Source organism: Convolutriloba macropyga, chromosome 9 (genome assembly GCF_964194025.1).
Source record: "Convolutriloba macropyga chromosome 9, txConMacr16.3, whole genome shotgun sequence".
Classification (NCBI taxonomy): domain Eukaryota; kingdom Metazoa; phylum Xenacoelomorpha; order Acoela; family Convolutidae; genus Convolutriloba; species Convolutriloba macropyga.
Window position 1 is genome coordinate 63,138,661 of NC_134476.1, and position 22,954 is coordinate 63,161,614.

The 22,954-nt window shown below is 40.0% G+C and overlaps 14 non-coding genes across 14 annotated transcripts; all 14 read left to right on the top strand.

Moving 5' to 3' along the window:
* Window positions 1–961: 961 nt before the first annotated feature.
* On the top strand, window positions 962–1,080 carry LOC142346425 (5S ribosomal RNA). The gene has a single exon (XR_012759486.1). It is a non-coding gene; the product is annotated as a 5S ribosomal RNA (ribosomal RNA).
* A 1,322-nt stretch (window positions 1,081–2,402) lies between these two features.
* On the top strand, window positions 2,403–2,521 carry LOC142346426 (5S ribosomal RNA). Its single transcript, XR_012759487.1, has one exon. It is a non-coding gene; the product is annotated as a 5S ribosomal RNA (ribosomal RNA).
* Window positions 2,522–6,476: 3,955 nt separating this feature from the next.
* LOC142346427 (5S ribosomal RNA) lies at window positions 6,477–6,595 on the top strand. The gene has a single exon (XR_012759488.1). It is a non-coding gene; the product is annotated as a 5S ribosomal RNA (ribosomal RNA).
* A 1,323-nt stretch (window positions 6,596–7,918) lies between these two features.
* LOC142346428 (5S ribosomal RNA) lies at window positions 7,919–8,037 on the top strand. The gene has a single exon (XR_012759489.1). It is a non-coding gene; the product is annotated as a 5S ribosomal RNA (ribosomal RNA).
* Window positions 8,038–9,360: 1,323 nt separating this feature from the next.
* On the top strand, window positions 9,361–9,479 carry LOC142346429 (5S ribosomal RNA). Its single transcript, XR_012759490.1, has one exon. It is a non-coding gene; the product is annotated as a 5S ribosomal RNA (ribosomal RNA).
* Window positions 9,480–11,554: 2,075 nt separating this feature from the next.
* Window positions 11,555–11,673, top strand: LOC142346430 (5S ribosomal RNA). Its single transcript, XR_012759491.1, has one exon. It is a non-coding gene; the product is annotated as a 5S ribosomal RNA (ribosomal RNA).
* A 1,323-nt stretch (window positions 11,674–12,996) lies between these two features.
* LOC142346432 (5S ribosomal RNA) lies at window positions 12,997–13,115 on the top strand. Its single transcript, XR_012759493.1, has one exon. It is a non-coding gene; the product is annotated as a 5S ribosomal RNA (ribosomal RNA).
* A 1,323-nt stretch (window positions 13,116–14,438) lies between these two features.
* Window positions 14,439–14,557, top strand: LOC142346433 (5S ribosomal RNA). The gene has a single exon (XR_012759494.1). It is a non-coding gene; the product is annotated as a 5S ribosomal RNA (ribosomal RNA).
* A 1,323-nt stretch (window positions 14,558–15,880) lies between these two features.
* Window positions 15,881–15,999, top strand: LOC142346435 (5S ribosomal RNA). The gene has a single exon (XR_012759495.1). It is a non-coding gene; the product is annotated as a 5S ribosomal RNA (ribosomal RNA).
* A 1,323-nt stretch (window positions 16,000–17,322) lies between these two features.
* LOC142346436 (5S ribosomal RNA) lies at window positions 17,323–17,441 on the top strand. The gene has a single exon (XR_012759496.1). It is a non-coding gene; the product is annotated as a 5S ribosomal RNA (ribosomal RNA).
* A 1,135-nt stretch (window positions 17,442–18,576) lies between these two features.
* LOC142346437 (5S ribosomal RNA) lies at window positions 18,577–18,695 on the top strand. The gene has a single exon (XR_012759497.1). It is a non-coding gene; the product is annotated as a 5S ribosomal RNA (ribosomal RNA).
* A 1,134-nt stretch (window positions 18,696–19,829) lies between these two features.
* Window positions 19,830–19,948, top strand: LOC142346438 (5S ribosomal RNA). Its single transcript, XR_012759498.1, has one exon. It is a non-coding gene; the product is annotated as a 5S ribosomal RNA (ribosomal RNA).
* Window positions 19,949–21,082: 1,134 nt separating this feature from the next.
* LOC142346439 (5S ribosomal RNA) lies at window positions 21,083–21,201 on the top strand. Its single transcript, XR_012759499.1, has one exon. It is a non-coding gene; the product is annotated as a 5S ribosomal RNA (ribosomal RNA).
* A 1,321-nt stretch (window positions 21,202–22,522) lies between these two features.
* On the top strand, window positions 22,523–22,641 carry LOC142346440 (5S ribosomal RNA). Its single transcript, XR_012759500.1, has one exon. It is a non-coding gene; the product is annotated as a 5S ribosomal RNA (ribosomal RNA).
* The last annotated feature ends 313 nt before the right edge of the window (window positions 22,642–22,954 follow it).

Below are 22,954 nucleotides of genomic sequence, written 5' to 3' on the forward strand. Positions count from 1 at the left end.
ATCCCAAACTATGGCTCAAGTGGAGCATGCCCACAAAAAATGAGCCAATTCGGACTAAAATTGACGATTTGGTGACCAAAACAAAGTTCGGTGATCGAAAAAGTTAAGCCTCATCGAGCGCGGATACTTTTTTGGAAATCGGTAAAAACTTGTGCAAAATGGTTTGCTGTGCCAGATTTTTTTGTTTTATCCCCAACTATGGCTCAAGTGGAGCATGCCCACAAAAAATGAGCCATTTCGGACTAAGATTGACGATTTGGTGGCCAAAACCAAGTTCGGTGATCGAAAAAGTTAAGCCTCATCGAGCGCGGATACTTTTTGTAAATGACAATTTCAGCAATAACCATTGCTCCAAACACACCCCATATACTTGTAAAGGCCATTCTAATAGTTCCCCTGCTTGCGTTTACTGTATATTTGATATTTGGAACTGTCTCGGAAACATCAATACTAATTGTAAAATTTCCCTTAATAAACTAACTTTTAAGTTAGTGCAAATCGCTCACTTCCATTCTTTAAGCTGCACTCCGCTAACGCAGAGTGCATTCAAATAAAACTTATCAAATAGAGTTGATACTTACCTATTTAATAAGTTTATCACAACAATTAGGCTAAAAGCAATTGAGCTATGATTTTCCCAAGTACCGTCCTAAACCCACTGAAGTCATGCCTCCGGTTCAATGTCCGGTTGAACAGGTTCCTCGGACCCAATTCATCTCTCCCCTGTTTTGGGGCCGTTTCACTGTATTGTGGATGGTTGGAAGCAAAAAGTTTGTGCGTTGGTCATAATACACTGTATGGCTACGAATTGCATAAATTATAACACAAACGTGGCTAAAATTGCATGTATTAAGTGACTATTTTGCAAACCGCAAGGCGGCGAGTTAAAGTGATCCTGTATATGAATATAAGACTACAATACAATACTGTTGTATATAAATTCGCTCCCACTTACGCAAATGCCTACGACCATACCATGTTGAATGCACCGGTTCTCGTCCGATCACCGAAGTTAAGCAACATTGGGCCTGGTTAGTACTTGGATGGGTGACCGCTTGGGAACACCAGGTGTTGTAGGCTTTTTTTTGGAGTATTCAAACCTCGTAGAAAACTTTTATTCGATATTTACACATTTTAGAGCCTCAAAAAGCCTCGGTGATCGAAAAAGTTAAGCCTCATCGAGCGCGGATACTTTTTTGGAAATTGGTAAAAACTTGTCCAAAATGGTTCGATGTGCCAGATTTTTTTGTTTTATCCCAAACTATGGCTCAAGTGGAGCATGCCCACAAAAAATGAGCCAATTCGGACTAAAATTGACGATTTGGTGACCAAAACAAAGTTCGGTGATCGAAAAAGTTAAGCCTCATCGAGCGCGGATACTTTTTTGGAAATCGGTAAAAACTTGTGCAAAATGGTTCGCTGTGCCAGATTTTTTTGTTTTATCCCAAACTATGGCTCAAGTGGAGCATGCCCACAAAAAATGAGCCAATTCGGACTAAAATTGACGATTTGGTGACCAAAACAAAGTTCGGTGATCGAAAAAGTTAAGCCTCATCGAGCGCGGATACTTTTTTGGAAATCGGTAAAAACTTGTGCAAAATGGTTTGCTGTGCCAGATTTTTTTGTTTTATCCCCAACTATGGCTCAAGTGGAGCATGCCCACAAAAAATGAGCCATTTCGGACTAAGATTGACGATTTGGTGGCCAAAACCAAGTTCGGTGATCGAAAAAGTTAAGCCTCATCGAGCGCGGATACTTTTTGTAAATGACAATTTCAGCAATAACCATTGCTCCAAACACACCCCATATACTTGTAAAGGCCATTCTAATAGTTCCCCTGCTTGCGTTTACTGTATATTTGATATTTGGAACTGTCTCGGAAACATCAATACTAATTGTAAAATTTCCCTTAATAAACTAACTTTTAAGTTAGTGCAAATCGCTCACTTCCATTCTTTAAGCTGCACTCCGCTAACGCAGAGTGCATTCAAATAAAACTTATCAAATAGAGTTGATACTTACCTATTTAATAAGTTTATCACAACAATTAGGCTAAAAGCAATTGAGCTATGATTTTCCCAAGTACCGTCCTAAACCCACTGAAGTCATGCCTCCGGTTCAATGTCCGGTTGAACAGGTTCCTCGGACCCAATTCATCTCTCCCCTGTTTTGGGGCCGTTTCACTGTATTGTGGATGGTTGGAAGCAAAAAGTTTGTGCGTTGGTCATAATACACTGTATGGCTACGAATTGCATAAATTATAACACAAACGTGGCTAAAATTGCATGTATTAAGTGACTATTTTGCAAACCGCAAGGCGGCGAGTTAAAGTGATCCTGTATATGAATATAAGACTACAATACAATACTGTTGTATATAAATTCGCTCCCACTTACGCAAATGCCTACGACCATACCATGTTGAATGCACCGGTTCTCGTCCGATCACCGAAGTTAAGCAACATTGGGCCTGGTTAGTACTTGGATGGGTGACCGCTTGGGAACACCAGGTGTTGTAGGCTTTTTCTTTTGAGTATTCAAACCTCGTAGAAAACTTTTATTCGATATTTACACATTTTAGAGCCTCAAAAAGCCTCGGTGATCGAAAAAGTTAAGCCTCATCGAGCGCGGATACTTTTTTGGAAATCGGTAAAAACTTGTGCAAAATGGTTTGCTGTGCCAGATTTTTTTGTTTTATCCCCAACTATGGCTCAAGTGGAGCATGCCCACAAAAAATGAGCCAATTCGGACTAAAATTGACGATTTGGTGACCAAAACAAAGTTCGGTGATCGAAAAAGTTAAGCCTCATCGAGCGCGGATACTTTTTTGGAAATCGGTAAAAACTTGTGCAAAATGGTTCGCTGTGCCAGATTTTTTTGCTTTATCCCAAACTATGGCTCAAGTGGAGCATGCCCACAAAAAATGAGCCAATTCGGACTAAAATTGACGATTTGGTGACCAAAACAAAGTTCGGTGATCGAAAAAGTTAAGCCTCATCGAGCGCGGATACTTTTTTGGAAATCGGTAAAAACTTGTGCAAAATGGTTCGCTGTGCCAGATTTTTTTGTTTTATCCCAAACTATGGCTCAAGTGGAGCATGCCCACAAAAAATGAGCCAATTCGGACTAAAATTGACGATTTGGTGACCAAAACAAAGTTCGGTGATCGAAAAAGTTAAGCCTCATCGAGCGCGGATACTTTTTTGGAAATCGGTAAAAACTTGTGCAAAATGGTTTGCTGTGCCAGATTTTTTTGTTTTATCCCCAACTATGGCTCAAGTGGAGCATGCCCACAAAAAATGAGCCATTTCGGACTAAGATTGACGATTTGGTGGCCAAAACCAAGTTCGGTGATCGAAAAAGTTAAGCCTCATCGAGCGCGGATACTTTTTTGGAAATCGGTAAAAACTTGTGCAAAATGGTTCGCTGTGCCAGATTTTTTTGTTTTATCCCAAACTATGGCTCAAGTGGAGCATGCCCACAAAAAATGAGCCAATTCGGACTAAAATTGACGATTTGGTGACCAAAACAAAGTTCGGTGATCGAAAAAGTTAAGCCTCATCGAGCGCGGATACTTTTTTGGAAATCGGTGAAAACTTGTGCAAAATGGTTCGCTGTGCCAGATTTTTTTGCTTTATCCCAAACTATGGCTCAAGTGGAGCATGCCCACAAAAAATGAGCCAATTCGGACTAAAATTGACGATTTGGTGACCAAAACAATGTTCGGTGATCGAAAAAGTTAAGCCTCATCGAGCGCGGATACTTTTTTGGAAATCGGTAAAAACTTGTGCAAAATGGTTTGCTGTGCCAGATTTTTTTGTTTTATCCCAAACTATGGCTCAAGTGGAGCATGCCCACAAAAAATGAGCCAATTCGGACTAAAATTGACGATTTGGTGACCAAAACAAAGTTCGGTGATCGAAAAAGTTAAGCCTCATCGAGCGCGGATACTTTTTTGGAAATCGGTAAAAACTTGTGCAAAATGGTTTGCTGTGCCAGATTTTTTTGTTTTATCCCCAACTATGGCTCAAGTGGAGCATGCCCACAAAAAATGAGCCATTTCGGACTAAGATTGACGATTTGGTGGCCAAAACCAAGTTCGGTGATCGAAAAAGTTAAGCCTCATCGAGCGCGGATACTTTTTTGGAAATCGGTAAAAACTTGTGCAAAATGGTTCGCTGTGCCAGATTTTTTTGTTTTATCCCAAACTATGGCTCAAGTGGAGCATGCCCACAAAAAATGAGCCAATTCGGACTAAAATTGACGATTTGGTGACCAAAACAAAGTTCGGTGATCGAAAAAGTTAAGCCTCATCGAGCGCGGATACTTTTTTGGAAATCGGTGAAAACTTGTGCAAAATGGTTCGCTGTGCCAGATTTTTTTGCTTTATCCCAAACTATGGCTCAAGTGGAGCATGCCCACAAAAAATGAGCCAATTCGGACTAAAATTGACGATTTGGTGACCAAAACAATGTTCGGTGATCGAAAAAGTTAAGCCTCATCGAGCGCGGATACTTTTTTGGAAATCGGTAAAAACTTGTGCAAAATGGTTTGCTGTGCCAGATTTTTTTGTTTTATCCCCAACTATGGCTCAAGTGGAGCATGCCCACAAAAAATGAGCCAATTCGGACTAAAATTGACGATTTGGTGACCAAAACAAAGTTCGGTGATCGAAAAAGTTAAGCCTCATCGAGCGCGGATACTTTTTTGGAAATCGGTAAAAACTTGTGCAAAATGGTTCGCTGTGCCAGATTTTTTTGTTTTATCCCAAACTATGGCTCAAGTGGAGCATGCCCACAAAAAATGAGCCAATTCGGACTAAAATTGACGATTTGGTGACCAAAACAAAGTTCGGTGATCGAAAAAGTTAAGCCTCATCGAGCGCGGATACTTTTTTGGAAATCGGTAAAAACTTGTGCAAAATGGTTTGCTGTGCCAGATTTTTTTGTTTTATCCCCAACTATGGCTCAAGTGGAGCATGCCCACAAAAAATGAGCCATTTCGGACTAAGATTGACGATTTGGTGGCCAAAACCAAGTTCGGTGATCGAAAAAGTTAAGCCTCATCGAGCGCGGATACTTTTTTGGAAATCGGTAAAAACTTGTGCAAAATGGTTCGCTGTGCCAGATTTTTTTGTTTTATCCCAAACTATGGCTCAAGTGGAGCATGCCCACAAAAAATGAGCCAATTCGGACTAAAATTGACGATTTGGTGACCAAAACAAAGTTCGGTGATCGAAAACGTTAAGCCTCATCGAGCGCGGATACTTTTTTGGAAATCGGTGAAAACTTGTGCAAAATGGTTCGCTGTGCCAGATTTTTTTGCTTTATCCCAAACTATGGCTCAAGTGGAGCATGCCCACAAAAAATGAGCCAATTCGGACTAAAATTGACGATTTGGTGACCAAAACAATGTTCGGTGATCGAAAAAGTTAAGCCTCATCGAGCGCGGATACTTTTTTGGAAATCGGTAAAAACTTGTGCAAAATGGTTCGCTGTGCCAGATTTTTTTGTTTTATCCCAAACTATGGCTCAAGTGGAGCATGCCCACAAAAAATGAGCCAATTCGGACTAAAATTGACGATTTGGTGACCAAAACAAAGTTCGGTGATCGAAAAAGTTAAGCCTCATCGAGCGCGGATACTTTTTTGGAAATCGGTAAAAACTTGTGCAAAATGGTTTGCTGTGCCAGATTTTTTTGTTTTATCCCCAACTATGGCTCAAGTGGAGCATGCCCACAAAAAATGAGCCATTTCGGACTAAGATTGACGATTTGGTGGCCAAAACCAAGTTCGGTGATCGAAAAAGTTAAGCCTCATCGAGCGCGGATACTTTTTGTAAATGACAATTTCAGCAATAACCATTGCTCCAAACACACCCCATATACTTGTAAAGGCCATTCTAATAGTTCCCCTGCTTGCGTTTACTGTATATTTGATATTTGGAACTGTCTCGGAAACATCAATACTAATTGTAAAATTTCCCTTAATAAACTAACTTTTAAGTTAGTGCAAATCGCTCACTTCCATTCTTTAAGCTGGACTCCGCTAACGCAGAGTGCATTCAAATAAAACTTATCAAATAAAGTTGATACTTACCTATTTAATAAGTTTATCACAACAATTAGGCTAAAAGCAATTGAGCTATGATTTTCCCAAGTACCGTCCTAAACCCACTGAAGTCATGCCTCCGGTTCAATGTCCGGTTGAACAGGTTCCTCGGACCCAATTCATCTCTCCCCTGTTTTGGGGCCGTTTCACTGTATTGTGGATGGTTGGAAGCAAAAAGTTTGTGCGTTGGTCATAATACACTGTATGGCTACGAATTGCATAAATTATAACACAAACGTGGCTAAAATTGCATGTATTAAGTGACTATTTTGCAAACCGCAAGGCGGCGAGTTAAAGTGATCCTGTATATGAATATAAGACTACAATACAATACTGTTGTATATAAATTCGCTCCCACTTACGCAAATGCCTACGACCATACCATGTTGAATGCACCGGTTCTCGTCCGATCACCGAAGTTAAGCAACATTGGGCCTGGTTAGTACTTGGATGGGTGACCGCTTGGGAACACCAGGTGTTGTAGGCTTTTTCTCTTGAGTATTCAAACCTCGTAGAAAACTTTTATTCGATATTTACACATTTTAGAGCCTCAAAAAGCCTCGGTGATCGAAAAAGTTAAGCCTCATCGAGCGCGGATACTTTTTTGGAAATTGGTAAAAACTTGTCCAAAATGGTTCGATGTGCCAGATTTTTTTGTTTTATCCCAAACTATGGCTCAAGTGGAGCATGCCCACAAAAAATGAGCCAATTCGGACTAAAATTGACGATTTGGTGACCAAAACAAAGTTCGGTGATCGAAAAAGTTAAGCCTCATCGAGCGCGGATACTTTTTTGGAAATCGGTAAAAACTTGTGCAAAATGGTTCGCTGTGCCAGATTTTTTTGCTTTATCCCAAACTATGGCTCAAGTGGAGCATGCCCACAAAAAATGAGCCAATTCGGACTAAAATTGACGATTTGGTGACCAAAACAAAGTTCGGTGATCGAAAAAGTTAAGCCTCATCGAGCGCGGATACTTTTTTGGAAATCGGTAAAAACTTGTGCAAAATGGTTTGCTGTGCCAGACTTTTTTGTTTTATCCCCAACTATGGCTCAAGTGGAGCATGCCCACAAAAAATGAGCCATTTCGGACTAAGATTGACGATTTGGTGGCCAAAACCAAGTTCGGTGATCGAAAAAGTTAAGCCTCATCGAGCGCGGATACTTTTTGTAAATGACAATTTCAGCAATAACCATTGCTCCAAACACACCCCATATACTTGTAAAGGCCATTCTAATAGTTCCCCTGCTTGCGTTTACTGTATATTTGATATTTGGAACTGTCTCGGAAACATCAATACTAATTGTAAAATTTCCCTTAATAAACTAACTTTTAAGTTAGTGCAAATCGCTCACTTCCATTCTTTAAGCTGCACTCCGCTAACGCAGAGTGCATTCAAATAAAACTTATCAAATAGAGTTGATACTTACCTATTTAATAAGTTTATCACAACAATTAGGCTAAAAGCAATTGAGCTATGATTTTCCCAAGTACCGTACTAAACCCACTGAAGTCATGCCTCCGGTTCAATGTCCGGTTGAACAGGTTCCTCGGACCCAATTCATCTCTCCCCTGTTTTGGGGCCGTTTCACTGTATTGTGGATGGTTGGAAGCAAAAAGTTTGTGCGTTGGTCATAATACACTGTATGGCTACGAATTGCATAAATTATAACACAAACGTGGCTAAAATTGCATGTATTAAGTGACTATTTTGCAAACCGCAAGGCGGCGAGTTAAAGTGATCCTGTATATGAATATAAGACTACAATACAATACTGTTGTATATAAATTCGCTCCCACTTACGCAAATGCCTACGACCATACCATGTTGAATGCACCGGTTCTCGTCCGATCACCGAAGTTAAGCAACATTGGGCCTGGTTAGTACTTGGATGGGTGACCGCTTGGGAACACCAGGTGTTGTAGGCTTTTTCTTTTGAGTATTCAAACCTCGTAGAAAACTTTTATTCGATATTTACACATTTTAGAGCCTCAAAAAGCCTCGGTGATCGAAAAAGTTAAGCCTCATCGAGCGCGGATACTTTTTTGGAAATTGGTAAAAACTTGTCCAAAATGGTTCGATGTGCCAGATTTTTTTGTTTTATCCCAAACTATGGCTCAAGTGGAGCATGCCCACAAAAAATGAGCCAATTCGGACTAAAATTGACGATTTGGTGACCAAAACAAATTTCGGTGATCGAAAAAGTTAAGCCTCATCGAGCGCGGATACTTTTTTGGAAATCGGTAAAAACTTGTGCAAAATGGTTCGCTGTGCCAGATTTTTTTGTTTTATCCCAAACTATGGCTCAAGTGGAGCATGCCCACAAAAAATGAGCCAATTCGGACTAAAATTGACGATTTGGTGGCCAAAACAAAGTTCGGTGATCGAAAAAGTTAAGCCTCATCGAGCGCGGATACTTTTTTGGAAATCGGTAAAAACTTGTGCAAAATGGTTTGCTGTGCCAGATTTTTTTGTTTTATCCCCAACTATGGCTCAAGTGGAGCATGCCCACAAAAAATGAGCCATTTCGGACTAAGATTGACGATTTGGTGGCCAAAACCAAGTTCGGTGATCGAAAAAGTTAAGCCTCATCGAGCGCGGATACTTTTTGTAAATGACAATTTCAGCAATAACCATTGCTCCAAACACACCCCATATACTTGTAAAGGCCATTCTAATAGTTCCCCTGCTTGCGTTTACTGTATATTTGATATTTGGAACTGTCTCGGAAACATCAATACTAATTGTAAAATTTCCCTTAATAAACTAACTTTTAAGTTAGTGCAAATCGCTCACTTCCATTCTTTAGGCTGCACTCCGCTAACGCAGAGTGCATTCAAATAAAACTTATCAAATAGAGTTGATACTTACCTATTTAATAAGTTTATCACAACAATTAGGCTAAAAGCAATTGAGATATGATTTTCCCAAGTACCGTCCTAAACCCACTGAAGTCATGCCTCCGGTTCAATGTCCGGTTGAACAGGTTCCTCGGACCCAATTCATCTCTCCCCTGTTTTGGGGCCGTTTCACTGTATTGTGGATGGTTGGAAGCAAAAAGTTTGTGCGTTGGTCATAATACACTGTATGGCTACGAATTGCATAAATTATAACACAAACGTGGCTAAAATTGCATGTATTAAGTGACTATTTTGCAAACCGCAAGGCGGCGAGTTAAAGTGATCCTGTATATGAATATAAGACTACAATACAATACTGTTGTATATAAATTCGCTCCCACTTACGCAAATGCCTACGACCATACCATGTTGAATGCACCGGTTCTCGTCCGATCACCGAAGTTAAGCAACATTGGGCCTGGTTAGTACTTGGATGGGTGACCGCTTGGGAACACCAGGTGTTGTAGGCTTTTTCTTTTGAGTATTCAAACCTCGTAGAAAACTTTTATTCGATATTTACACATTTTAGAGCCTCAAAAAGCCTCGGTGATCGAAAAAGTTAAGCCTCATCGAGCGCGGATACTTTTTTGGAAATTGGTAAAAACTTGTCCAAAATGGTTCGATGTGCCAGATTTTTTTGTTTTATCCCAAACTATGGCTCAAGTGGAGCATGCCCACAAAAAATGAGCCAATTCGGACTAAAATTGACGATTTGGTGACCAAAACAAAGTTCGGTGATCGAAAAAGTTAAGCCTCATCGAGCGCGGATACTTTTTTGGAAATCGGTAAAAACTTGTGCAAAATGGTTCGCTGTGCCAGATTTTTTTGCTTTATCCCAAACTATGGCTCAAGTGGAGCATGCCCACAAAAAATGAGCCAATTCGGACTAAAATTGACGATTTGGTGACCAAAACAAAGTTCGGTGATCGAAAAAGTTAAGCCTCATCGAGCGCGGATACTTTTTTGGAAATCGGTAAAAACTTGTGCAAAATGGTTCGCTGTGCCAGATTTTTTTGCTTTATCCCAAACTATGGCTCAAGTGGAGCATGCCCACAAAAAATGAGCCAATTCGGACTAAAATTGACGATTTGGTGACCAAAACAAAGTTCGGTGATCGAAAAAGTTAAGCCTCATCGAGCGCGGATACTTTTTTGGAAATTGGTAAAAACTTGTCCAAAATGGTTCGATGTGCCAGATTTTTTTGTTTTATCCCAAACTATGGCTCAAGTGGAGCATGCCCACAAAAAATGAGCCAATTCGGACTAAAATTGACGATTTGGTGACCAAAACAAAGTTCGGTGATCGAAAAAGTTAAGCCTCATCGAGCGCGGATACTTTTTTGGAAATCGGTAAAAACTTGTGCAAAATGGTTCGCTGTGCCAGATTTTTTTGCTTTATCCCAAACTATGGCTCAAGTGGAGCATGCCCACAAAAAATGAGCCAATTCGGACTAAAATTGACGATTTGGTGACCAAAACAAAGTTCGGTGATCGAAAAAGTTAAGCCTCATCGAGCGCGGATACTTTTTTGGAAATCGGTAAAAACTTGTGCAAAATGGTTCGCTGTGCCAGATTTTTTTGCTTTATCCCAAACTATGGCTCAAGTGGAGCATGCCCACAAAAAATGAGCCAATTCGGACTAAAATTGACGATTTGGTGACCAAAACAAAGTTCGGTGATCGAAAAAGTTAAGCCTCATCGAGCGCGGATACTTTTTTGGAAATCGGTAAAAACTTGTGCAAAATGGTTTGCTGTGCCAGACTTTTTTGTTTTATCCCCAACTATGGCTCAAGTGGAGCATGCCCACAAAAAATGAGCCATTTCGGACTAAGATTGACGATTTGGTGGCCAAAACCAAGTTCGGTGATCGAAAAAGTTAAGCCTCATCGAGCGCGGATACTTTTTGTAAATGACAATTTCAGCAATAACCATTGCTCCAAACACACCCCATATACTTGTAAAGGCCATTCTAATAGTTCCCCTGCTTGCGTTTACTGTATATTTGATATTTGGAACTGTCTCGGAAACATCAATACTAATTGTAAAATTTCCCTTAATAAACTAACTTTTAAGTTAGTGCAAATCGCTCACTTCCATTCTTTAAGCTGCACTCCGCTAACGCAGAGTGCATTCAAATAAAACTTATCAAATAGAGTTGATACTTACCTATTTAATAAGTTTATCACAACAATTAGGCTAAAAGCAATTGAGCTATGATTTTCCCAAGTACCGTACTAAACCCACTGAAGTCATGCCTCCGGTTCAATGTCCGGTTGAACAGGTTCCTCGGACCCAATTCATCTCTCCCCTGTTTTGGGGCCGTTTCACTGTATTGTGGATGGTTGGAAGCAAAAAGTTTGTGCGTTGGTCATAATACACTGTATGGCTACGAATTGCATAAATTATAACACAAACGTGGCTAAAATTGCATGTATTAAGTGACTATTTTGCAAACCGCAAGGCGGCGAGTTAAAGTGATCCTGTATATGAATATAAGACTACAATACAATACTGTTGTATATAAATTCGCTCCCACTTACGCAAATGCCTACGACCATACCATGTTGAATGCACCGGTTCTCGTCCGATCACCGAAGTTAAGCAACATTGGGCCTGGTTAGTACTTGGATGGGTGACCGCTTGGGAACACCAGGTGTTGTAGGCTTTTTCTTTTGAGTATTCAAACCTCGTAGAAAACTTTTATTCGATATTTACACATTTTAGAGCCTCAAAAAGCCTCGGTGATCGAAAAAGTTAAGCCTCATCGAGCGCGGATACTTTTTTGGAAATTGGTAAAAACTTGTCCAAAATGGTTCGATGTGCCAGATTTTTTTGTTTTATCCCAAACTATGGCTCAAGTGGAGCATGCCCACAAAAAATGAGCCAATTCGGACTAAAATTGACGATTTGGTGACCAAAACAAATTTCGGTGATCGAAAAAGTTAAGCCTCATCGAGCGCGGATACTTTTTTGGAAATCGGTAAAAACTTGTGCAAAATGGTTCGCTGTGCCAGATTTTTTTGTTTTATCCCAAACTATGGCTCAAGTGGAGCATGCCCACAAAAAATGAGCCAATTCGGACTAAAATTGACGATTTGGTGGCCAAAACAAAGTTCGGTGATCGAAAAAGTTAAGCCTCATCGAGCGCGGATACTTTTTTGGAAATCGGTAAAAACTTGTGCAAAATGGTTTGCTGTGCCAGATTTTTTTGTTTTATCCCCAACTATGGCTCAAGTGGAGCATGCCCACAAAAAATGAGCCATTTCGGACTAAGATTGACGATTTGGTGGCCAAAACCAAGTTCGGTGATCGAAAAAGTTAAGCCTCATCGAGCGCGGATACTTTTTGTAAATGACAATTTCAGCAATAACCATTGCTCCAAACACACCCCATATACTTGTAAAGGCCATTCTAATAGTTCCCCTGCTTGCGTTTACTGTATATTTGATATTTGGAACTGTCTCGGAAACATCAATACTAATTGTAAAATTTCCCTTAATAAACTAACTTTTAAGTTAGTGCAAATCGCTCACTTCCATTCTTTAGGCTGCACTCCGCTAACGCAGAGTGCATTCAAATAAAACTTATCAAATAGAGTTGATACTTACCTATTTAATAAGTTTATCACAACAATTAGGCTAAAAGCAATTGAGATATGATTTTCCCAAGTACCGTCCTAAACCCACTGAAGTCATGCCTCCGGTTCAATGTCCGGTTGAACAGGTTCCTCGGACCCAATTCATCTCTCCCCTGTTTTGGGGCCGTTTCACTGTATTGTGGATGGTTGGAAGCAAAAAGTTTGTGCGTTGGTCATAATACACTGTATGGCTACGAATTGCATAAATTATAACACAAACGTGGCTAAAATTGCATGTATTAAGTGACTATTTTGCAAACCGCAAGGCGGCGAGTTAAAGTGATCCTGTATATGAATATAAGACTACAATACAATACTGTTGTATATAAATTCGCTCCCACTTACGCAAATGCCTACGACCATACCATGTTGAATGCACCGGTTCTCGTCCGATCACCGAAGTTAAGCAACATTGGGCCTGGTTAGTACTTGGATGGGTGACCGCTTGGGAACACCAGGTGTTGTAGGCTTTTTCTTTTGAGTATTCAAACCTCGTAGAAAACTTTTATTCGATATTTACACATTTTAGAGCCTCAAAAAGCCTCGGTGATCGAAAAAGTTAAGCCTCATCGAGCGCGGATACTTTTTTGGAAATTGGTAAAAACTTGTCCAAAATGGTTCGATGTGCCAGATTTTTTTGTTTTATCCCAAACTATGGCTCAAGTGGAGCATGCCCACAAAAAATGAGCCAATTCGGACTAAAATTGACGATTTGGTGACCAAAACAAAGTTCGGTGATCGAAAAAGTTAAGCCTCATCGAGCGCGGATACTTTTTTGGAAATCGGTAAAAACTTGTGCAAAATGGTTCGCTGTGCCAGATTTTTTTGCTTTATCCCAAACTATGGCTCAAGTGGAGCATGCCCACAAAAAATGAGCCAATTCGGACTAAAATTGACGATTTGGTGACCAAAACAAAGTTCGGTGATCGAAAAAGTTAAGCCTCATCGAGCGCGGATACTTTTTTGGAAATCGGTAAAAACTTGTGCAAAATGGTTTGCTGTGCCAATTTTTTTTGTTTTATCCCCAACTATGGCTCAAGTGGAGCATGCCCACAAAAAATGAGCCATTTCGGACTAAGATTGACGATTTGGTGGCCAAAACCAAGTTCGGTGATCGAAAAAGTTAAGCCTCATCGAGCGCGGATACTTTTTGTAAATGACAATTTCAGCAATAACCATTGCTCCAAACACACCCCATATACTTGTAAAGGCCATTCTAATAGTTCCCCTGCTTGCGTTTACTGTATATTTGATATTTGGAACTGTCTCGGAAACATCAATACTAATTGTAAAATTTCCCTTAATAAACTAACTTTTAAGTTAGTGCAAATCGCTCACTTCCATTCTTTAAGCTGCACTCCGCTAACGCAGAGTGCATTCAAATAAAACTTATCAAATAGAGTTGATACTTACCTATTTAATAAGTTTATCACAACAATTAGGCTAAAAGCAATTGAGCTATGATTTTCCCAAGTACCGTCCTAAACCCACTGAAGTCATGCCTCCGGTTCAATGTCCGGTTGAACAGGTTCCTCGGACCCAATTCATCTCTCCCCTGTTTTGGGGCCGTTTCACTGTATTGTGGATGGTTGGAAGCAAAAAGTTTGTGCGTTGGTCATAATACACTGTATGGCTACGAATTGCATAAATTATAACACAAACGTGGCTAAAATTGCATGTATTAAGTGACTATTTTGCAAACCGCAAGGCGGCGAGTTAAAGTGATCCTGTATATGAATATAAGACTACAATACAATACTGTTGTATATAAATTCGCTCCCACTTACGCAAATGCCTACGACCATACCATGTTGAATGCACCGGTTCTCGTCCGATCACCGAAGTTAAGCAACATTGGGCCTGGTTAGTACTTGGATGGGTGACCGCTTGGGAACACCAGGTGTTGTAGGCTTTTTCTTTTGAGTATTCAAACCTCGTAGAAAACTTTTATTCGATATTTACACATTTTAGAGCCTCAAAAAGCCTCGGTGATTGAAAAAGTTAAGCCTCATCGAGCGCGGATACTTTTTTGGAAATTGGTAAAAACTTGTCCAAAATGGTTCGATGTGCCAGATTTTTTTGTTTTATCCCAAACTATGGCTCAAGTAGAGCATGCCCACAAAAAATGAGCCAATTCGGACTAAAATTGACGATTTGGTGACCAAAACAAAGTTCGGTGATCGAAAAAGTTAAGCCTCATCGAGCGCGGATACTTTTTTGGAAATCGGTAAAAACTTGTGCAAAATGGTTCGCTGTGCCAGATTTTTTTGCTTTATCCCAAACTATGGCTCAAGTGGAGCATGCCCACAAAAAATGAGCCAATTCGGACTAAAATTGACGATTTGGTGACCAAAACAAAGTTCGGTGATCGAAAAAGTTAAGCCTCATCGAGCGCGGATACTTTTTTGGAAATCGGTAAAAACTTGTGCAAAATGGTTTGCTGTGCCAGATTTTTTTGTTTTATCCCCAACTATGGCTCAAGTGGAGCATGCCCACAAAAAATGAGCCATTTCGGACTAAGATTGACGATTTGGTGGCCAAAACCAAGTTCGGTGATCGAAAAAGTTAAGCCTCATCGAGCGCGGATACTTTTTGTAAATGACAATTTCAGCAATAACCATTGCTCCAAACACACCCCATATACTTGTAAAGGCCATTCTAATAGTTCCCCTGCTTGCGTTTACTGTATATTTGATATTTGGAACTGTCTCGGAAACATCAATACTAATTGTAAAATTTCCCTTAATAAACTAACTTTTAAGTTAGTGCAAATCGCTCACTTCCATTCTTTAAGCTGCACTCCGCTAACGCAGAGTGCATTCAAATAAAACTTATCAAATAGAGTTGATACTTACCTATTTAATAAGTTTATCACAACAATTAGGCTAAAAGCAATTGAGCTATGATTTTCCCAAGTACTGTCCTAAACCCACTGAAGTCATGCCTCCGGTTCAATGTCCGGTTGAACAGGTTCCTCGGACCCAATTCATCTCTCCCCTGTTTTGGGGCCGTTTCACTGTATTGTGGATGGTTGGAAGCAAAAAGTTTGTGCGTTGGTCATAATACACTGTATGGCTACGAATTGCATAAATTATAACACAAACGTGGCTAAAATTGCATGTATTAAGTGACTATTTTGCAAACCGCAAGGCGGCGAGTTAAAGTGATCCTGTATATGAATATAAGACTACAATACAATACTGTTGTATATAAATTCGCTCCCACTTACGCAAATGCCTACGACCATACCATGTTGAATGCACCGGTTCTCGTCCGATCACCGAAGTTAAGCAACATTGGGCCTGGTTAGTACTTGGATGGGTGACCGCTTGGGAACACCAGGTGTTGTAGGCTTTTTCTTTTGAGTATTCAAACCTCGTAGAAAACTTTTATTCGATATTTACACATTTTAGAGCCTCAAAAAGCCTCGGTGATCGAAAAAGTTAAGCCTCATCGAGCGCGGATACTTTTTTGGAAATTGGTAAAAACTTGTCCAAAATGGTTCGATGTGCCAGATTTTTTTGTTTTATCCCAAACTATGGCTCAAGTGGAGCATGCCCACAAAAAATGAGCCAATTCGGACTAAAATTGACGATTTGGTGACCAAAACAAAGTTCGGTGATCGAAAAAGTTAAGCCTCATCGAGCGCGGATACTTTTTTGGAAATCGGTAAAAACTTGTGCAAAATGGTTCGCTGTGCCAGATTTTTTTGTTTTATCCCAAACTATGGCTCAAGTGGAGCATGCCCACAAAAAATGAGCCAATTCGGACTAAAATTGACGATTTGGTGACCAAAACAAAGTTCGGTGATCGAAAAAGTTAAGCCTCATCGAGCGCGGATACTTTTTTGGAAATCGGTAAAAACTTGTGCAAAATGGTTTGCTGTGCCAGATTTTTTTGATTTATCCCCAACTATGGCTCAAGTGGAGCATGCCCACAAAAAATGAGCCATTTCGGACTAAGATTGACGATTTGGTGGCCAAAACCAAGTTCGGTGATCGAAAAAGTTAAGCCTCATCGAGCGCGGATACTTTTTGTAAATGACAATTTCAGCAATAACCATTGCTCCAAACACACCCCATATACTTGTAAAGGCCATTCTAATAGTTCCCCTGCTTGCGTTTACTGTATATTTGATATTTGGAACTGTCTCGGAAACATCAATACTAATTGTAAAATTTCCCTTAATAAACTAACTTTTAAGTTAGTGCAAATCGCTCACTTCCATTCTTTAGGCTGCACTCCGCTAACGCAGAGTGCATTCAAATAAAACTTATCAAATAGAGTTGATACTTACCTATTTAATAAGTTTATCACAACAATTAGGCTAAAAGCAATTGAGATATGATTTTCCCAAGTACCGTCCTAAACCCACTGAAGTAATGCCTCCGGTTCAATGTCCGGTTGAACAGGTTCCTCGGACCCAATTCATCTCTCCCATGTTTTGGGGCCGTTTCACTGTATTGTGGATGGTTGGAAGCAAAAAGTTTGTGCGTTGGTCATAATACACTGTATGGCTACGAATTGCATAAATTATAACACAAACGTGGCTAAAATTGCATGTATTAAGTGACTATTTTGCAAACCGCAAGGCGGCGAGTTAAAGTGATCCTGTATATGAATATAAGACTACAATACAATACTGTTGTATATAAATTCGCTCCCACTTACGCAAATGCCTACGACCATACCATGTTGAATGCACCGGTTCTCGTCCGATCACCGAAGTTAAGCAACATTGGGCCTGGTTAGTACTTGGATGGGTGACCGCTTGGGAACACCAGGTGTTGTAGGCTTTTTCTTTTGAGTATTCAAACCTCGTAGAAAACTTTTATTCGATATTTACACATTTTAGAGCCTCAAAAAGCCTCGGTGATCGAAAAAGTTAAGCCTCATCGAGCGCGGATACTTTTTTGGAAATTGGTAAAAACTTGTCCAAAATGGTTCGATGTGCCAGATTTTTTTGTTTTATCCCAAACTATGGCTCAAGTGGAGCATGCCCACAAAAAATGAGCCAATTCGGACTAAAATTGACGATTTGGTGACCAAAACAAAGTTCGGTGATCGAAAAAGTTAAGCCTCATCGAGCGCGGATACTTTTTTGGAAATCGGTAAAAACTTGTGCAAAATGGTTTGCTGTGCCAGATTTTTTTGTTTTATCCCCAACTATGGCTCAAGTGGAGCATGCCCACAAAAAATGAGCCATTTCGGACTAAGATTGACGATTTGGTGGCCAAAACCAAGTTCGGTGATCGAAAAAGTTAAGCCTCATCGAGCGCGGATACTTTTTGTAAATGACAATTTCAGCAATAACCATTGCTCCAAACACACCCCATATACTTGTAAAGGCCATTCTAATAGTTCCCCTGCTTGCGTTTACTGTATATTTGATATTTGGAACTGTCTCGGAAACATCAATACTAATTGTAAAATTTCCCTTAATAAACTAACTTTTAAGTTAGTGCAAATCGCTCACTTCCATTCTTTAAGCTGCACTCCGCTAACGCAGAGTGCATTCAAATAAAACTTATCAAATAGAGTTGATACTTACCTATTTAATAAGTTTATCACAACAATTAGGCTAAAAGCAATTGAGCTATGATTTTCCCAAGTACCGTCCTAAACCCACTGAAGTCATGCCTCCGGTTCAATGTCCGGTTGAACAGGTTCCTCGGACCCAATTCATCTCTCCCCTGTTTTGGGGCCGTTTCACTGTATTGTGGATGGTTGGAAGCAAAAAGTTTGTGCGTTGGTCATAATACACTGTATGGCTACGAATTGCATAAATTATAACACAAACGTGGCTAAAATTGCATGTATTAAGTGACTATTTTGCAAACCGCAAGGCGGCGAGTTAAAGTGATCCTGTATATGAATATAAGACTACAATACAATACTGTTGTATATAAATTCGCTCCCACTTACGCAAATGCCTACGACCATACCATGTTGAATGCACCGGTTCTCGTCCGATCACCGAAGTTAAGCAACATTGGGCCTGGTTAGTACTTGGATGGGTGACCGCTTGGGAACACCAGGTGTTGTAGGCTTTTTCTTTTGAGTATTCAAACCTCGTAGAAAACTTTTTTCGATATTTACACATTTTAGAGCCTCAAAAAGCCTCGGTGATCGAAAAAGTTAAGCCTCATCGAGCGCGGATACTTTTTTGGAAATTGGTAAAAACTTGTCCAAAATGGTTCGATGTGCCAGATTTTTTTGTTTTATCCCAAACTATGGCTCAAGTGGAGCATGCCCACAAAAAATGAGCCAATTCGGACTAAAATTGACGATTTGGTGACCAAAACAAAGTTCGGTGATCGAAAAAGTTAAGCCTCATCGAGCGCGGATACTTTTTTGGAAATCGGTAAAAACTTGTGCAAAATGGTTTGCTGTGCCAGATTTTTTTGTTTTATCCCTAACTATGGCTCAAGTGGAGCATGCCCACAAAAAATGAGCCATTTCGGACTAAGATTGACGATTTGGTGGCCAAAACCAAGTTCGGTGATCGAAAAAGTTAAGCCTCATCGAGCGCGGATACTTTTTGTAAATGACAATTTCAGCAATAACCATTGCTCCAAACACACCCCATATACTTGTAAAGGCCATTCTAATAGTTCCCCTGCTTGCGTTTACTGTATATTTGATATTTGGAACTGTCTCGGAAACATCAATACTAATTGTAAAATTTCCCTTAATAAACTAACTTTTAAGTTAGTGCAAATCGCTCACTTCCATTCTTTAAGCTGCACTCCGCTAACGCAGAGTGCATTCAAATAAAACTTATCAAATAGAGTTGATACTTACCTATTTAATAAGTTTATCACAACAATTAGGCTAAAAGCAATTGAGCTATGATTTTCCCAAGTACCGTCCTAAACCCACTGAAGTCATGCCTCCGGTTCAATGTCCGGTTGAACAGGTTCCTCGGACCCAATTCATCTCTCCCCTGTTTTGGGGCCGTTTCACTGTATTGTGGATGGTTGGAAGCAAAAAGTTTGTGCGTTGGTCATAATACACTGTATGGCTACGAATTGCATAAATTATAACACAAACGTGGCTAAAATTGCATGTATTAAGTGACTATTTTGCAAACCGCAAGGCGGCGAGTTAAAGTGATCCTGTATATGAATATAAGACTACAATACAATACTGTTGTATATAAATTCGCTCCCACTTACGCAAATGCCTACGACCATACCATGTTGAATGCACCGGTTCTCGTCCGATCACCGAAGTTAAGCAACATTGGGCCTGGTTAGTACTTGGATGGGTGACCGCTTGGGAACACCAGGTGTTGTAGGCTTTTTCTTTTGAGTATTCAAACCTCGTAGAAAACTTTTTTCGATATTTACACATTTTAGAGCCTCAAAAAGCCTCGGTGATCGAAAAAGTTAAGCCTCATCGAGCGCGGATACTTTTTTGGAAATTGGTAAAAACTTGTCCAAAATGGTTCGATGTGCCAGATTTTTTTGTTTTATCCCAAACTATGGCTCAAGTGGAGCATGCCCACAAAAAATGAGCCAATTCGGACTAAAATTGACGATTTGGTGACCAAAACAAAGTTCGGTGATCGAAAAAGTTAAGCCTCATCGAGCGCGGATACTTTTTTGGAAATCGGTAAAAACTTGTGCAAAATGGTTTGCTGTGCCAGATTTTTTTGTTTTATCCCCAACTATGGCTCAAGTGGAGCATGCCCACAAAAAATGAGCCATTTCGGACTAAGATTGACGATTTGGTGGCCAAAACCAAGTTCGGTGATCGAAAAAGTTAAGCCTCATCGAGCGCGGATACTTTTTGTAAATGACAATTTCAGCAATAACCATTGCTCCAAACACACCCCATATACTTGTAAAGGCCATTCTAATAGTTCCCCTGCTTGCGTTTACTGTATATTTGATATTTGGAACTGTCTCGGAAACATCAATACTAATTGTAAAATTTCCCTTAATAAACTAACTTTTAAGTTAGTGCAAATCGCTCACTTCCATTCTTTAAGCTGCACTCCGCTAACGCAGAGTGCATTCAAATAAAACTTATCAAATAGAGTTGATACTTACCTATTTAATAAGTTTATCACAACAATTAGGCTAAAAGCAATTGAGCTATGATTTTCCCAAGTACCGTCCTAAACCCACTGAAGTCATGCCTCCGGTTCAATGTCCGGTTGAACAGGTTCCTCGGACCCAATTCATCTCTCCCCTGTTTTGGGGCCGTTTCACTGTATTGTGGATGGTTGGAAGCAAAAAGTTTGTGCGTTGGTCATAATACACTGTATGGCTACGAATTGCATAAATTATAACACAAACGTGGCTAAAATTGCATGTATTAAGTGACTATTTTGCAAACCGCAAGGCGGCGAGTTAAAGTGATCCTGTATATGAATATAAGACTACAATACAATACTGTTGTATATAAATTCGCTCCCACTTACGCAAATGCCTACGACCATACCATGTTGAATGCACCGGTTCTCGTCCGATCACCGAAGTTAAGCAACATTGGGCCTGGTTAGTACTTGGATGGGTGACCGCTTGGGAACACCAGGTGTTGTAGGCTTTTTTTTGAGTATTCAAACCTCGTAGAAAACTTTTATTCGATATTTACACATTTTAGAGCCTCAAAAAGCCTCGGTGATCGAAAAAGTTAAGCCTCATCGAGCGCGGATACTTTTTTGGAAATTGGTAAAAACTTGTCCAAAATGGTTCGATGTGCCAGATTTTTTTGTTTTATCCCAAACTATGGCTCAAGTGGAGCATGCCCACAAAAAATGAGCCAATTCGGACTAAAATTGACGATTTGGTGACCAAAACAAGGTTCGGTGATCGAAAAAGTTAAGCCTCATCGAGCGCGGATACTTTTTTGGAAATCGGTAAAAACTTGTGCAAAATGGTTCGCTGTGCCAGATTTTTTTGTTTTATCCCAAACTATGGCTCAAGTGGAGCATGCCCACAAAAAATGAGCCAATTCGGACTAAAATTGACGATTTGGTGACCAAAACAAAGTTCGGTGATCGAAAAAGTTAAGCCTCATCGAGCGCGGATACTTTTTTGGAAATCGGTAAAAACTTGTGCAAAATGGTTTGCTGTGCCAGATTTTTTTGTTTTATCCCCAACTATGGCTCAAGTGGAGCATGCCCACAAAAAATGAGCCATTTCGGACTAAGATTGACGATTTGGTGGCCAAAACCAAGTTCGGTGATCGAAAAAGTTAAGCCTCATCGAGCGCGGATACTTTTTGTAAATGACAATTTCAGCAATAACCATTGCTCCAAACACACCCCATATACTTGTAAAGGCCATTCTAATAGTTCCCCTGCTTGCGTTTACTGTATATTTGATATTTGGAACTGTCTCGGAAACATCAATACTAATTGTAAAATTTCCCTTAATAAACTAACTTTTAAGTTAGTGCAAATCGCTCACTTCCATTCTTTAGGCTGCACTCCGCTAACGCAGAGTGCATTCAAATAAAACTTATCAAATAGAGTTGATACTTACCTATTTAATAAGTTTATCACAACAATTAGGCTAAAAGCAATTGAGCTATGATTTTCCCAAGTACCGTCCTAAACCCACTGAAGTCATGCCTCCGGTTCAATGTCCGGTTGAACAGGTTCCTCGGACCCAATTCATCTCTCCCCTGTTTTGGGGCCGTTTCACTGTATTGTGGATGGTTGGAAGCAAAAAGTTTGTGCGTTGGTCATAATACACTGTATGGCTACGAATTGCATAAATTATAACACAAACGTGGCTAAAATTGCATGTATTAAGTGACTATTTTGCAAACCGCAAGGCGGCGAGTTAAAGTGATCCTGTATATGAATATAAGACTACAATACAATACTGTTGTATATAAATTCGCTCCCACTTACGCAAATGCCTACGACCATACCATGTTGAATGCACCGGTTCTCGTCCGATCACCGAAGTTAAGCAACATTGGGCCTGGTTAGTACTTGGATGGGTGACCGCTTGGGAACACCAGGTGTTGTAGGCTTTTTCTTTTGAGTATTCAAACCTCATAGAAAACTTTTATTCGATATTTACACATTTTAGAGCCTCAAAAAGCCTCGGTGATCGAAAAAGTTAAGCCTCATCGAGCGCGGATACTTTTTTGGAAATCGGTAAAAACTTGTGCAAAATGGTTTGCTGTGCCAGATTTTTTTGTTTTATCCCCAACTATGGCTCAAGTGGAGCATGCCCACAAAAAATGAGCCATTTCGGACTAAGATTGACGATTTGGTGGCCAAAACCAAGTTCGGTGATCGAAAAAGTTAAGCCTCATCGAGCGCGGATACTTTTTGTAAATG